The sequence below is a fragment of the Pelophylax lessonae genome (genome assembly GCF_965119305.1).
Source record: "Pelophylax lessonae genome assembly, chromosome: 6".
Lineage (NCBI taxonomy): Eukaryota > Metazoa > Chordata > Amphibia > Anura > Ranidae > Pelophylax > Pelophylax lessonae.
Genome location: NC_138773.1, coordinates 164,430,652 through 164,447,431, shown reverse-complemented (window position 1 = coordinate 164,447,431; position 16,780 = coordinate 164,430,652).

Genomic DNA, 16,780 nt, shown 5'->3' with positions numbered 1-16,780 from the left:
CCACGTGAGTCCCAAATGAAGACATGCATTTGTAGTATTGTTTGTAGTATTTGGTCATGAATTGGAAATAAATATTCCCCATTTCTTCCAGAAATTAATTCTGGGGGCCACACTCAGGATAGTGTTGTTCTAGGAAAGTTCTCACCGCTTTTAACCCCCATGTATGTGGGATTGAGGTATCTATATATAGGGACTCAACATCCACCCCAACCAACCACATACAGTATCAGTTCCAGTTTTAAGATGGGATATTTTCTCCAAAACATCTCTTGTGTCCTGTACATAAGACCTTAAACCTGTTACCATTTCTTTCATGAGAGAATCCAAGTATTTACCGATTCTCTCCATTGGGCCTCTGATTACCGATACAATCAGCCTTCCTGGTGGGTTTTCTATAGATTTGCATACCTTTGGAATAATATAAAAAGTGGGTACATTAAAATCCTTGAGAAAATAGTGGTCTGGTGCGCTATGCTGAATGAAAAATAATAATGTACAACTAATTATCTTCCGTGTAAAAGAGAACCACAAGTAAACTCAGTGTTTCTGTAATCAAATAATGTGATCCAAATGTGTCTCAAACAAAGTAAAACTTAATAGTGACTAGTGTCCAAACATAAAGAAGATAGCCCTAGAGGTGGTGGGATTCACTTGCACATTATGCGCATTGTTGTTGGACATTCACTGTTTTGTTTGGATCTACATCTCTTAATTTTCCACTAGAGGATTTGTGGTTTATATACTATGGACATTTGTGGACTTTATGTTTGGACACTAGTCACTATTAAGTTTTACTTTGTTCGAGACACATTTGGATCACATTATTTGATTACAGATACACAGAGTTTATTTGTGGTTCTCTTTTACACGGAAGATAATTAGTTGTACATTATTATTTTTCATTCAGCATAGCGCACCAGACCACTGTTTTTACAATTTCATTATTCCGAATCAGGTATTTGGATCTTTGGTTGCAGCTTTAGTTTTATATCAGCGCACCCTTCACATATATTCACATTAAAATCCTTAATGTGTAAATACTCAGACTCACGTTTAGTGAGTAAATTTACTTCCTTTGCATTTTAAATTTTTTGATTCAGCTCTGTCACTATGGCTGGAAAGAGGTTTTTTTCTAACTTTTTATAAGTTCGTTGATAACCCAAATGCCTTTTGACTTTCTTTTCATATGCACACCCATTCATGATATCAACATTACCCCCTTTATTGCTTTTGTTTTATTAATATCTTTTTAGCTTCATTTAGTTCTTTTATAGCTCGTCGTTCCTCTTGGGGGAGATTATCAGGGCCATGTTTGGTCCAGTCAACCAAACTCAGGTCTGACTGTACCATATCCAAAAAAAGACTGAGCCGCTTATTTTTACCTAGCGAAGACATTTTTGTCAATTTAATTTGGATATTGGCTCTTCTGTGATGGAAGGAAACATATGTTTCTGTCTCTTCACTTTCTTCTAAAAAAGAATTTAAGATCTCCAACATCTTTTTGTCATTTTCGAAAAGTAGAAATTGGGTGAGGGAGTGGTCCAATATCTAGTCAAGCTGGAAGCTAAAAAAAAGATGTCCGGACTCCACCTCACCAAGAACATGGGACTTTGGGGCAAGGATAATATGGTGGTAATAAAGTTAGATCAGGACCAACAATATATAAAAATGTTACATTGTATTACAAAAAATAAAAAATTTAAAAAGACATAATGTAAGATATAAATCCAGAAATACAGACATGTACATCAACGTTAGAAACTTCTAACGAAAGAATCAATAATATTGGTAAAGTGGATCACAGAGGTCCTACATGTTTCGCAGAGATATTTGGCTTCTTCAAGGACCAAAAATGTATGTGACCTTTTTACAGATTCTAGATGTTAAAACATAACATACATTAGTTAATCAAGCATTTAGGTGTCATGAGAGTCAGAGTCATAAACATCCAAACATGCAATTGCGCACAGTGTTAATGACTCCCTATATAGACACAGCAATATGTATATATCATCCTGCTTACCATTTGTTTTAGTAGGAAATCATATCCATTGACAGTGACAAGGCCCCATGGCAAAAAGCAAGGTGTGGCGATGGTACGGCAAGGGTCAAAAACTGACACATAACCGGGAAACTTCCCGATGGGTAAGCACTGGACCGGGCTTAAGCCAGCAGTAGAGATACAGTGTCCAGAAAAAAGAAAGAAAATATATATCCAATCTTCTAAAAAATATGCAAATGACAAAGAGGAGAGAAAGGAAAAGAATATAATATAAATATCAACCGTATGGGCCAAAAGAGGGGTTGTTTTTAAAAAATGTATTAGGTGGAAAAATAGGTCTGGTAGATAGCAAGCCCCAGTGAACACCAAAGTAGTGATTGAAAATATATTAGTACTTGGAAACGGCATGCTTAATGAGAGGAGTGAGGAAGGAAAATAGTGCAGACATAACCAAGGAAGAGAAGGAAAAAGGAATAAGAAAAAAAAGGGGGAAAAACAAAGAAAGAGAGCATATTGCTCAAGGGACAAAGCTATGGAGTGAAAAGGAAAACAAAGAGGAGAAGAGAGCTAGATACACGGTGATAGTTAGTGACTATGGGCCTGATTCATAGTACGGCGAATTGGTGTTTCGGCGTGATTTTGCGAAGCGGCGATTATTTAAGTCTGAAATTGGCATTCAAAGAACGGCGGGCGGAAAATAGCGCCTAGTGTGAGATTCATTAAGATGCAATATGGTCAGAGCGCGACTTAAAACCACGCCAGCTAAAAGCTCGACTAAAGTTTAGCCAAATTTTCCCCTGTACCCCCAAAAATCCCAAATCACTGTGGAAGGTGTGGAAGTCAATTTGGAGATGACTTGCGTTTAAAAAATCTCAAAAACTGACTTAGAAAGAGAGATATCTGCGAAAGTGTGGAAAGGTTAAACAGCTCCTCCAGCCGCGAGCTGCGAACTCGCGAATGTGCGCATGCGCAACGCCAAATTGGCTCAAAAAATTTCGCCAGCGCGATTTTGGGTCAATTTTTTTTTGAATACCGCTTGCAAATCCGCTGTCTCGCCCATAGAAAATGGCAAAAACCGGCGGAATTGGAAAAACATGCACACTTCCAACAAGGGATCCTTTAGTAAACACCATCACATTCCATACACCTTTCCTGCTAACTCCGAAATCATAGCAGTCAAATCTGCAGTGTTTATATAGAACCTCCACATTCTCTGAAAAAACCCACAAAATATTACATTGGGGAATTGGTCGTCAGATAGAAAAAAAATAGATGTAAAACATATTTCAAAGAAAGATTATTAGCATTTCACACATATCAAGGAAATGTCACAATTTTGACAATATTTTATGTGTTTCCAAAGAATGTTTTTAGAAATATATTGCAAATACTACCTTTTCTTCCATATGGGTATGGCCAAGTGTTACCATTTTACTACACATTTAACTGAAGGTATATATATATATATCCCTTATACTTGGCTAATTAACAAAGTATGCCCAACAAACAAATAGAGCTTTAGCTCACAATATTGCTACATATTGACTTTATGGGGCATCTTTTGTATTTTGTTCATGTCTTTAGATTAAAAGTTTGCTGATACACATGCCTTTTTCAAACATGAAGAAAATTAATGATGTCAACATTTGGAGGATTGGAGATATCCAAGTGTTGCCCATACAGAGGGCACCTTCCGGATTCGAACTTACAAACCTACAGCAGGAAGGCAGACTCCCTAATCATTGTGCTATTTCTCAGTGAGCGTTGGGTGTTTTCCTCATGCCGTCAAAATGCTCACATGGGAACAGGGGCCATTGAACTGAATAGGATTGGATTTTTTGCCTGTTTTGGGAGCTGATCCTTGAGCTGGACAAATCCCCCTCAAACGCCCCCAAACGGGCTACGTTCACATGTACGTGTTTGTGGTCTGTTTTTGGGGCTTTTGTAGGTGATTTCATATAACAATGCCTGCCCAAAAAATGCATGTCAAAACGCCTGTGAAAACGCCAGCCAAAATGCACATAAGAACGCCTGATATAATTGCCACGCCAAATTTAGGGATGTTCATGAGTGATGAGTCAGATTGTTGGCTTACATATCTGTTCAATCGTCACAATCTCACTTCTCAAATCCCAAAAGGTGTGTTTCAATTGTTTCCCTAAATATATATTTCTCTCTCTCTCACGTAATTGTATATATATGTATGTATTCCTGTATCTAAACATTCTAAATAATGACTAGCAAACTTCAAGAGAGAATTTTTTCTATTCACATATACTATACACACCTACATACATTTCTATTCCTCATTTCTATTTCCCTTGTTTTGGCAACTGAGCATGCTCCAAAACACACAGGATACACACAGTTAATTTTTGGACTGGGCGTTACCATTCTGGGTGTGTTTGCTTGGATTATATATAGCTCACTCAGACATCAGGAAAGATTTGACCTACGAAGAGGTCCAATATATTTGTGTGTCACATGTTTTATGGGTAACATTTTTGGCCCTTTGTTATTTATGGAGGTGAGATTTGGCTGTGTTGTGTGTTGACTCTCTGTAAGTATTTATTGCTGTTAACATAATTCTGTCAATCTGCACATGCATCTGTTGATTATGGGCTCTTTGTCGATGTATATGGTCTAAATGTTGTACAAAGGTTGTTTTGGTTTGAAAAATACAAATGTAATAAACAGCATGTTTCCAATTTTTTTTTTAAAATGTCTTCATGTGTCTAAATAAAGTTTTCTGGTGTCCACAAATGTATGTATTTGTATTTCTTTTTCTAAGTTAAATCTGCTTAATGGTTGTGTATGTTCACTATTCGCGAATTCGCGAATATACAAAACCGCGTTCTCACATTTATACATGAAACCGGAAACGAAACTTTTGGTGCGTGCACACGTTTCCGGAAATTGTCCAGGCCCTGTCGTAAGTGTGCATCATGGCTCCTGCACTGTTTACAGCCGAAATAGTGGCATTTGTGTGTAAGGTAAGGAGGGGGTGTGAATGTGCAGGGTGCGGGATGGGGGATGGGGGATGGTGGCTGGGTGGGTCGCTTATCTAGCGGGTGTGCAAGAAACTTTTGGTCTGCTGATCTGCGCATGCACTTTCTGCCTATTAGACGTGATCTAGAAGCTTCCTGTTATAGAAACTTCCTAGATGTGAACCTGTTCCCTATATATATATATATATATATATATATATATATATATATATATATATATATATATATATATATATATATATATGTGTATGTGTATGTGTGTGTATATATATATATATATATATATATATATATATATATATATATATATATTATATGTATATATATATATATATATATATATTATATGTATATATATATATATATATATATATATATATATATATTATATGTATATATATATATATATATATATATATATATATATATATATATATATATATATATATATATATATATATATATATATATATATATTATATGTATATATATGTATATATATATATTATATGTATATATATATATATATATATATATATATATATATATATATATATATATATATTATATGTATGTATATATATATATATATATATATATTATATGTATATATATATATATATATATCATATGTATATATATATATATATATTATATGTATATATATATATATATATATATATATATTATATGTATATATATATATATATATATATATATATATATATATATATATATATATTATATGTATATATATATATATATATATATATATATATATTAGACAATATATATACTATGTATATATTATATACAATATATATACATTAGATACATTATAGAATATGTTATATACCATATATTAGTGTATATAATAGGGAACAGGTTCACATCTCTGAACTTTCTATATAGATATAGATAGGCATACCCTGCTTTAAGTACACTCACTTTATATACAATCGTGAGTAAGGACACAGCTTGTTCAGCTTGCCATGACACTGCTCACAAACCATAAGTGACAGGGATAACAAACTTAGGGAGCAACGACAGGGTACCCAGGACTACACCATATCCATTTTGTGGCTGGCCAGCTTGCCTAGGTAATCTATCATGTCATAGTCCTGGATCCCCTTAACATGCTCCCACATAGTTTCGGAGTAAGGCTATGTCAATGTGGCCAAAATTTACAATGGAGCTGGTGTATTTTCATGCATCGAGAAAAGAAAAAAGGGATTGCTTCACTTTAAGTACATTTTCAGTTTACATACATGCCCTGGTCCCATTGTGTACTTAAAGTGGGCTATGCCTGTATATAGATAGATTTGATTCGTTTCAACTTTTACACAAAATGAAACCCAATTATCTGTGACAGATTGCTCTGACGCTTTGGAATCTATCTAGATAAAGACAAATGTATTGACCCTTTTCATATATGCAAGATTAGAAACATTATATTCCCTAAATGCATAATGCCAAAAATTATTGCCTTACATACATCCATACACACTGCAAGCTCGGCCCCGTTTGTCTTGTCTGACACTCTTACCATCATAAGCTGGATCTGCACACAGCAGCTAATTGGTTCACCTGAGATGGAATCAGTGATCACAAAAATCTGGAATGGTCATGTCTTCAAAGGATTGCCTTGAACAAATCACCTCTAAAAGAAACACATGAGTGTATAATCACTTGTCTCAATGGATCACATTCCCAACACACCCATCTCACACTGCCATATGATAATGAATGGGGGTGTCCATTGCAAGTTAAATACACCCCCAGATCACATTGCTTTGTTAATTTACAGATCTAACTGGAATCTGATGGCACTGCTGTGAACCACTATGCCATCAAATTCTGCTGGGGACGTTTAAAAAGGATTATGTGTGATTGTGTGGATAATTATGCCACCTTAAATTTGCATCTCCCACATACCATGTGCAACTCTTGCAGGAATTGTGAATCAAGGATAATTCAGCACAGCTTAATGAACAGACACATTGAGGAGTGTAGGAACACACCGTCAGATTACCCGATCACACTATGGGGTTTTAACTCCTCCATAATTTTGCCACTTTGGAAACCAAGTGCTTACTTTATGTATACTTTTTAGACGGAACTACAATTTCTAGTAGGGTGATATCATTGCATGAGATTTTCCCTCACTTCCTGTCTTAGTGTCACCAAGACAGGAAGTGAGGGGAATATCACTGTGGGGAAATAGCTTGCAATTGTTGCCTTATAATGTCCATAGTATATATAAAAGGAAAGAATTGCTGGCTGTATCCCCACGGGAGATTCCCTCACTTCCTGTCCTGGTGACACCAAGACAGGAAGTGAAGGGAAATCTCCTGCAATGATATAACACTGTTACATGTTCTAGTTATGTAGCAAACTTAAGAATATACAAAGCAAACATCTTTTTTTTTCCATTTTGGCAAAATCATGGATTCATTAAAAAACTATCTTTGTTTGTCCCGTGGCTTGCAGGAAAAACATTTTGCCTTGATTCCACCATCAACACAGACAGGGGAAACCCTCCTGCGGAGCCATTGTGTTCTCCTGGTGCTGCCCCTGCCAGGAAAACACAGTGATTATTGCTAGTGGCTACAAGAGATGCTAGCGATAAGTGTGTGTAAAATCTGACAGACTGGTTGTACGTTGTCCTCCAGGTGATCGACCAATCAACTTGGGTACCTTCAGCCTGGCCATACACAGTTTAAATCTGCATCTCAAATGAAGCAATCCCATTTACATATAACACTCCATAAAGGAGAATTGAGGGGCTTATCAGGTCTGCGTCAAAAATTAACAGCCACACCCAATCAGACAGCTCGTGTTAAAAGGGACCTGAAAAGCAATCTGCATGGCTTGCTTTTCCAAGCATTGGCTAGTTTAGTGAGCCTGGACTAATAACAGTCACTGTAATGCTACCCATACTGCTGTCCTTTTAACATGGTGACAAAAGTTGATACCTATGCTACATGTGTGTAAAGTTACTTGCACCCTGCTAAATGGACAGCAATAAGGTTGTAAATACAGTGACTGCCTGTCCCCCCCTGATGGCGGCCCTGGGTGTGTCATGAAAGGCCAATTGAGAAAATGGCTATATCATGTAGAGGAAATCACCAGTGTGGGGCAACCTATGTCATGGAGGTAGATTTGGACATCGATGTATATGTATCACCAGAAATGGAATTCTTTGTTCTACAATATCTCAAAGACGACCTAGCATGTTATTTGAAGATTGTACTATTTTGGACATACTTGGACTCAAACATACACTGCTCTTTCCACAGCTCCTCCTCCTCTGGGGGTATGATAAAGTTTATACGCATCTTCACCAAAAGCACAAGATGATGTGTCGTCTCCGGATGAGGCTGCAGCGGAGATTTCAATTCCTGCCTGATATAGTGGATCTGCAGCGGGCCTGGAGTGATGCCAAAAGGCGCTCACCCAGGCTCCTGCTAAAGGCTGTGGAGCAAATCTCCGGTAAGTAAAAATATACATTACATGTGACCAGATAGGTTACAATTTTTTGGGTAGGTGGACATGTGTTTAGCTATGCAACAACACTAATACCAACACCCCCCCCCCCCCCCTCCCTCTCGCTCCTACCTTTCCTACCTCCATCAAGTGTCTCTTCACAACCTTTAATACTACTATGTACATTCGTATTTTTTATGTTTTTTTTTTTTTCTTCTGCTTCTAGCCAAAGCGGACGGACGGCACCCTCTTGTGCTTTTGGTGAAGAAGGGGAGGAGGAGGACGGCCACACTCCAATACGCAATCAGAGGCAGCGAGCCATTTGAGCAGCTGAAAATTGTGGATCGTAAGTAGAAAATAAAAATGTTAGAAATTTCTAATCTCTAATCACATTTTACAGAGCCCCCTTTACATCGGAGTCTCCAGACTTACTACACTGTAAGAGGGAAGTGTGAAGACTCTGATATAAGGAGAGTTTGGGAACCATTATTTGAGGGGGGAAGCTGGGGACTCTGGTGTAAAAGGGAACTCTGTGTTCCCCAAAGCTCCCCCATACATCTGAGCTTACAGAGACCCTCTTACACTTCCCTTCCTCAGTCCACCACAGTCAAGGGCACAACAAGTCCCACTGCAGAAGGCTACCTGCTTGGACTTGTAATCCTCTCTGTAGGGGAATGAGGAAATACTGCCTGCTATGCTAAGACTTGTAGTGCCCTCTGTTAGGGACTAAGGATTCCTCAGTCCTCAACATTCTAGGGCACTATAAGTCTCAGCATAGTGGGCTGTCATACCTCAGTCCCTCACAGCTCGGGTCAAAAGCAACACAGTTAAACATCTAAAGGACAACTCCAAACAAAACTACCAATAATGGACAGAGTCCATATGCTCTATAATGTCAAAGACCCGCTACCACTCACCTTCCACCTCTGGTGCTGTCATTGTGTAGGGCAAAGGGCTCCATCTACACCATGTTTGGCTTTCAGGTCAGATAGGCAGGACTTGCTCAGCTCCACTCTCTTCCTTGGCAATTGACTCTGGCGTCATTGTGGATCTTTCCTCCTCTAGAAAACACCCAGGGGCCCTCTCCTTGTCCCCCAGCCACCCAGGGCCTTCTTCTCCTCCTCCTCCACCAACCATTTTCAGACTCTTCCAACTTCCCTTGGGCAACTCAACCCCTTTGCATAGTGGACACAACAAATCTATGACCAGCCTGCAAAATATCAAGTCTGGGCCTGGTTACCTGTATGTTCCGGGTCCAGGGCGGAGCTCTCCTCCCAGAGCAACAAATGATGATAGCAGAGTGAGTTGACCGGCCAGTCACTTCCTACTGGTGCAGGTACACACCTACCGATTCCTCCACATCTTAGGATAACATGATCAGACGGCCAATCCCCAGGCAGAGAAGGAGGAGTAAGTGTCAGCGGACAACAGACACCTGGCAGACGCAGTGAAGGGACTGCAGCACACTGCTGCAACTTTTTGATCCGAGGATTGAAAGCAATCTTTTACTTGGGAGATTTCCCTGACTGCGCCCTTCGAAATGTTGGTGCTCCGCCACTGGCCGCAAGGCCCCTGTAGGTGCGAGGCCTTAGGCGCCCGCTTAATTTGCATGGTGCCCTCCTGTTTTAAAACATGGTCAATGCATCTCATTGGTGTAAGTGCACTTCTATGTTCTGAATTGTAGGGGCATTGAGTATGGTGCTAGCATGATGAGAGGTTACTGCCTATTTGTGTCCATAAATAATATATAATGTTTTTCTTTTATTTTAGAAACCAGTGATCAGGATGTTGCGGCTCAGCCTTCTCAGGCCCCCTGTAAGTAATGTGGATGTGCTGGTGTGTTGTGTATTAGGTCGAACTTGGAGGAATGATTGTTTGTTTTGTTTTCTTTTGTGGTTGATGTAACTTCAGCAAGAGAGGAGCCTCAGGCAGGGCCAAGTCGCCTGGATCCGGGCCAGGAACACATTGGTGCCCAAGAAGAGGCCAATTGGTCTCAAGCGGATGAGGACCTGGGCTCTCCTCAAATGGGAAGTAAGTATTCTACATGTGTTTGTGTGTTCAATGTGTCCTGGGAAATCTAAGGGCTGTAATATCTATATTTTGCCATTGGGGTTATGTAGCAGCTGACATTGAGGATGTTAGTTGTGGAGGACTGGGGAAGAGGGGCTGCTGCTTACCCAGTCCAAAGTAACTACTACCTTCAATGTTTCCCAACTACTTTCTGTGTGCCTTTATCAAATAGCTTTGGTTCAAGGATTGTATTTGTGTCTTTGTGTTTCTAGGAGATACGACGCCATCCCCCCATGAAGGGACACCATCCCCCCATGTAGGGTCTCCCCCATCCTCCCCCACTCCAGGCTCCCCTGAACTAGTCTGTAAGTACCTAAAATTAGATTCTCACATGAATTGTGTGTGCTAGGATGATGTGTATCTAGGATAATCTAAGTTGGAGTCTAAGCAAGTGTAGTTTTGCTATATGTGACAGGAAGGTTGGTCATGAAACACTCTTGCTTAACCTTCATGTTTGCAAGGTGGTTTTGGGGAGCTTTACAGGACATGTTATCTTTTGTAAGTTATCTCAAGCCACCCTATTCTAAATTGGTGTTAGTTTCTCTACATTGGAAATGGTGTGCTTTGTACTTGTCAATTTTTTGTGGACATTGTAATTTAATCATGTCCTGATTTAGTCAACACTGAAAATGTGTGTTTGTCAATCTTTCATAAATACTCTTCCTCGGTAATGTACCACATTCCAGTTCACAATTTGTGTTCTTTTTGTGCAGTTTCTCCCGAGCCAGCCACGCCATCAACTTCGGGGGCCCAAAAAAAAACTGATGATGGTAAGTTGTGTGCTTTTCCAGGAATGTGTCTACTTAGTAAGTGGAGAAATGCTAACTGTGTATGTCCCCGCTCAGGCTTCAAGTTCCTCTAAAGGCAGCAGGTTCTTTATGTGAATGCATTCTATGCATTAGTATTCCAAGTGATAGGTGTGCATATTCTCCCTCAGACTTACTGGGACCATTTTTTACTGTCCACATTTTTGCACTAATACTTGTCTGGAACAGACTCCCCCTCCTCCTTAACTGAGGTGACAGCATGCCAATATTGCCTCCTGATGCTGTCACTCCTAATCATTGAGACCATCGGAAGGGAGGGGGGCAAGGCTGGCTCACAGTTAGGTGCCTGAACAGGCACAGGGTGCTTGGCTTCATCTCATGTGCCTCCATAGCAAGCTGCCTGCTGTGGGGTCAACCAACAGGAGGGAGGTGCCTAGAGGTGTGTACAGGGGCCATGTAAAAAGGAGGATTGTTATTTATCTTGTCCCCAAAAACCTAGAGAGTGTAAGTCTAACCTGATTAGTTTTCCACAGCCCTCCCAAAATATGTTTCCAACACTTAGAACAGGCAGGGCTGAGGCACCAAAAACATCCGAAAAACACAATCAGCACAAAAGCAGGGAGTACGTATCCTTAACGCTACAAGCTTCACCCAGTAGAATGACGCTTGCACTGTACAAATCTGCATCACCACCATATCAAAGTCTAAATAAAACTTTCAGGGAAATGTGGAGGGGTAATGAGTGGGTGTTAGAGCGTTTTCATGACTGCCTAACCTACAGTTAGCGTGAGTCCATTTGTTGATAAACTTTTTCTTCTCTCTTAACACAGCTGGGATGGCGGAAAGGAGATCAGGGGAGCAGACACATCTGCTCCGTCCACAACTGGCCCTCCGAATTCCAAAGGGTAAGTCTCTACTATGTGTCAGGTTCAATCTATAGACAGTAAGAGGGAGAGAGAACGCTACACAAACTCCAATGGTGATAGAGATAAATGTGTGCACATGTATCGTGTTGACCAATTGAACCCAAAACACCTTACATTCTTCTAAATGATTGCTTGTGTTGACATGAAGAAAAGCCTTTTACTTAGCTCTGGTGAAACTGCTACTAACATTCCAAGCCATCTTATGTAACCTTTTGAACAATTTGCTGTGAAAGTTTGAGTTTAAGGTTTACACCAGCAATTTAGCATATTTGCTTCAGAGTGTTGATAAAAGCCAACCAATAGACTCCTAAGCATATTTGTTGAGGCACATTAATTACAATCGTTGTTTGGATCATTTTGCATAAAACTAATTGTCATGTCTTTTTCTACCCAGGACACACGCACCTCACCTATGAGGTCCTTTTGGAATACATAACATGGTGCATCGACAGAATCTTGGTTTTGGAAGAAACTTATGGGGCCGATCCAGCCCCTCAGGAGCCATTTGTCAGGAATGTTTCCCCCTTAAAAAGATTATAGTTTTTATTTTTTAATTTGTTTGGTTAATTTTACAATGTTTTTTAACTGTCACATTTCGACATTCGAAAAAAAAATATAACAAAAAAATTTAAAAATTAAAAACCCTTTTTTTTGGGACCAAAAAAAAAAAAAAAATTAAAAAACCCTCGTTTTTGGGAAACAAAAAAATTTAAAAATTAAAAACCCTTTTTTTTGGGACCAAAAAAAAAAAAAAAATTAAAAAACCCTCGTTTTTGGGAAACAAAAAAATTTAAAAATTAAAAACCCTTTTTTTTGGGACCAAAAAAAAAAAAATTAAAAAAACCATCGTTTTTGGCAACCAAAAAAAATATAAAAATTTTAAAAAAACCCTTTTTTTGGGACCCAAAAAAAAAAAAAAAAACAAAAAAGCCTTGTTTTTGGCAACCAAAAAAAAAAATGTTTACAAAAAAGCCTTGTTGTTTTTGGTAACAAACTAAACCAAAAATGTTTACAAAAAAGCCTTGTTGTTTTTATGGCAACCGACAAAACCACAAATGTTTACAAATAAGCCTTGTTGTTTTTATGGCAACGGAAAAAACCACAAATGTTTACAAAAAAGCCTTGTTGTTTTTATGGCAACCGACAAAACCACAAATGTTTACAAAAAAGCCTTGTTGTTTTTGGTAACAAACTAAACCAAAAATGTTTACAAAAAAGCCTTGTTGTTTTTATGGCAACCGACAAAACCACAAATGTTTACAAAAAAGCCTTGTTGTTTTTGGTAACAAACTAAACCAAAAATGTTTACAAAAAAGCCTTGTTGTTTTTATGGCAACCGACAAAACCACAAATGTTTACAAATAAGCCTTGTTGTTTTTATGGCAACCGACAAAACCACAAATGTTTACAAATAAGCCTTGTTGTTTTTATGGCAACGGAAAAAACCACAAATGTTTACAAAAAAGCCTTGTTGTTTTTATGGCAACCGACAAAACCACAAATGTTTACAAATAAGCCTTGTTGTTTTTATGGCAACGGAAAAAAACCACAAATGTTTACAAAAAAGCCTTGTTGTTTTTATGGCAACCGACAAAACCACAAATGTTTACAAAAAAGCCTTGTTGTTTTTGGTAACAAACTAAACCAAAAATGTTTACAAAAAAGCCTTGTTGTTTTTATGGCAACCGACAAAACCACAAATGTTTACAAAAAAGCCTTGTTGTTTTTATGGCAACCGACAAAACCACAAATGTTTACAAATAAGCCTTGTTGTTTTTATGGCAACGGAAAAAACCACAAATGTTTACAAAAAAGCCTTGTTGTTTTTATGGCAACCGACAAAACCACAAATGTTTACAAATAAGCCTTGTTGTTTTTATGGCAACGGAAAAAACCACAAATGTTTACAAAAAAGCCTTGTTGTTTTTATGGCAACCGACAAAACCACAAATGTTTACAAAAAAGCCTTGTTGTTTTTGGTAACAAACTAAACCAAAAATGTTTACAAAAAAGCCTTGTTGTTTTTATGGCAACCGACAAAACCACAAATGTTTACAAATAAGCCTTGTTGTTTTTATGGCAACGGAAAAAACCACAAATGTTTACAAAAAAGCCTTGTTGTTTTTATGGCAACCGACAAAACCACAAATGTTTACAAAAAAGCCTTGTTGTTTTTGGTAACAAACTAAACCAAAAATGTTTACAAAAAAGCCTTGTTGTTTTTATGGCAACCGACAAAACCACAAATGTTTACAAAAAAGCCTTGTTGTTTTTATGGCAACCGACAAAACCACAAATGTTTACAAATAAGCCTTGTTGTTTTTATGGCAACGGAAAAAACCACAAATGTTTACAAAAAAGCCTTGTTGTTTTTATGGCAACCGACAAAACCACAAATGTTTACAAATAAGCCTTGTTGTTTTTATGGCAACGGAAAAAAACACAAATGTTTACAAAAAAGCCTTGTTGTTTTTATGGCAACCGACAAAACCACAAATGTTTACAAAAAAGCCTTGTTGTTTTTGGTAACAAACTAAACCAAAAATGTTTACAAAAAAGCCTTGTTGTTTTTATGGCAACCGACAAAACCACAAATGTTTACAAAAAAGCCTTGTTGTTTTTATGGCAACCGACAAAACCACAAATGTTTACAAATAAGCCTTGTTGTTTTTATGGCAACGGAAAAAACCACAAATGTTTACAAAAAAGCCTTGTTGTTTTTATGGCAACCGACAAAACCACAAATGTTTACAAATAAGCCTTGTTGTTTTTATGGCAACGGAAAAAACCACAAATGTTTACAAAAAAGCCTTGTTGTTTTTATGGCAACCGACAAAACCACAAATGTTTACAAAAAAGCCTTGTTGTTTTTGGTAACAAACTAAACCAAAAATGTTTACAAAAAAGCCTTGTTGTTTTTATGGCAACCGACAAAACCACAAATGTTTACAAAAAAGCCTTGTTGTTTTTATGGCAACCGACAAAACCACAAATGTTTACAAATAAGCCTTGTTGTTTTTATGGCAACGGAAAAAACCACAAATGTTTACAAAAAAGAATTGTTTTTGTGAAAACCTTCCAAAAAATGATGTCAAAACATAAAAAATGTTTAAAATGTTTATCTAAATTAAATTTAAGTATGTTGCTCTTTGCAACACAAATGTTACATTGGCAATTTAGTTCATTCTATTATATATTGTAATATATTTTTTGTACGCTACAGTTGGTAGACACCCACATGTGTTATTAAAACATTTATTTTATTACCCAAGTTTTCTTTTTGGTGTACACATCGAATGTCTTTTGTGTTGTATTTGTTTACTTGAGTGGTGTGGTCTGTAATTGTTAGTATGTTGGCTTTGGTTTATGTTAGCCTTGAGACTTGTTTTGAAGCTACATTTGAAGGGAGACCTTTTCTTGGGTCGTTATGTGAACATTGAGTTATCTAAATTTACATGAAATCATATGTTTGGAGATAGAGAAGCACGTGTGTATAAATGCCTACATTAACCAGGGTCATTACTTGGCCACCAACACTCCTAAAAAACCAAAGAGCAAACACAAACTAATCATTTTGCATAAAATTTTATTTCATCCCCAAAAGAAGCACTATAATAAATCATATTGTGCCACCCTCAAATTAAAAAAAAAAATGGCCCAAAAAATTGGCCAATGTAAATCATTAACAAAACTAAACCAAATTAAACAAAAAAACAAAAAATCAAGTTGGTGGTCGTGCCTGAAGCAGTGTGGTGAGCACTGTTAAGTTTCCTGCCATCAAATGGTGTGCCAAGAGTTCCATCTGGTCTGGGGTTAACTGTAGAGTTGTGCTCAAGTGGCCCATTAGGATCATATCTTCTGTCTGAGGCTGCTGATGATGCAGGGTGTTGAACGTTGGAAATGTCCCAGACAGAAGATGTTCGGCCAATAGTGTCATCTGCTCTGGGGTCAGCCTAAGCATTTGGGCAACGTGTGCCATTACCATGAGATGGGATCGTTGCTGCTCCAAGGCTATTTGATGCTGCTGGTGGTGCAAGGGTTGTGAAGATGTGTGGGGAGTGGTGGTTGATTGTTTGTTGTGGTCCACGGTGCGGGGGCAAACGACATGTCGCATTGGTGACAAAAAAGAAGAACGGCCTGGGGAGGAGTGAAGTGATAAAGGTGTGGAGGGAATGTAGTCAGGTGGAAGGGGTACTGTGGAACCAGTGCGCATTGAGGTTGTGCAGGAGGATTGCTCATTGAGGGGTGTGGGAGTCCGAACGGAGTGTGAAGTGCTAGGAGTGGCTACAGGAGGAATTGTCCCATCCCCAGCTGCCTGACAAGTGGCCAACACTGGCATTACCCTCCCACTACCACAACCTGCAGTGGCAGGTGAGTGAGATGTTTGGGAGGGCTCTGCCAATGGGGCATCTTCAGATCCAAACAGGCATTGGCGTGTGGCCAGCACCTGAGTGTCAACACTTTGCCGATCCCGTTGATGCTGGTCTGCTAAACTTACCAAGCTGTTACGCATATCCTGTT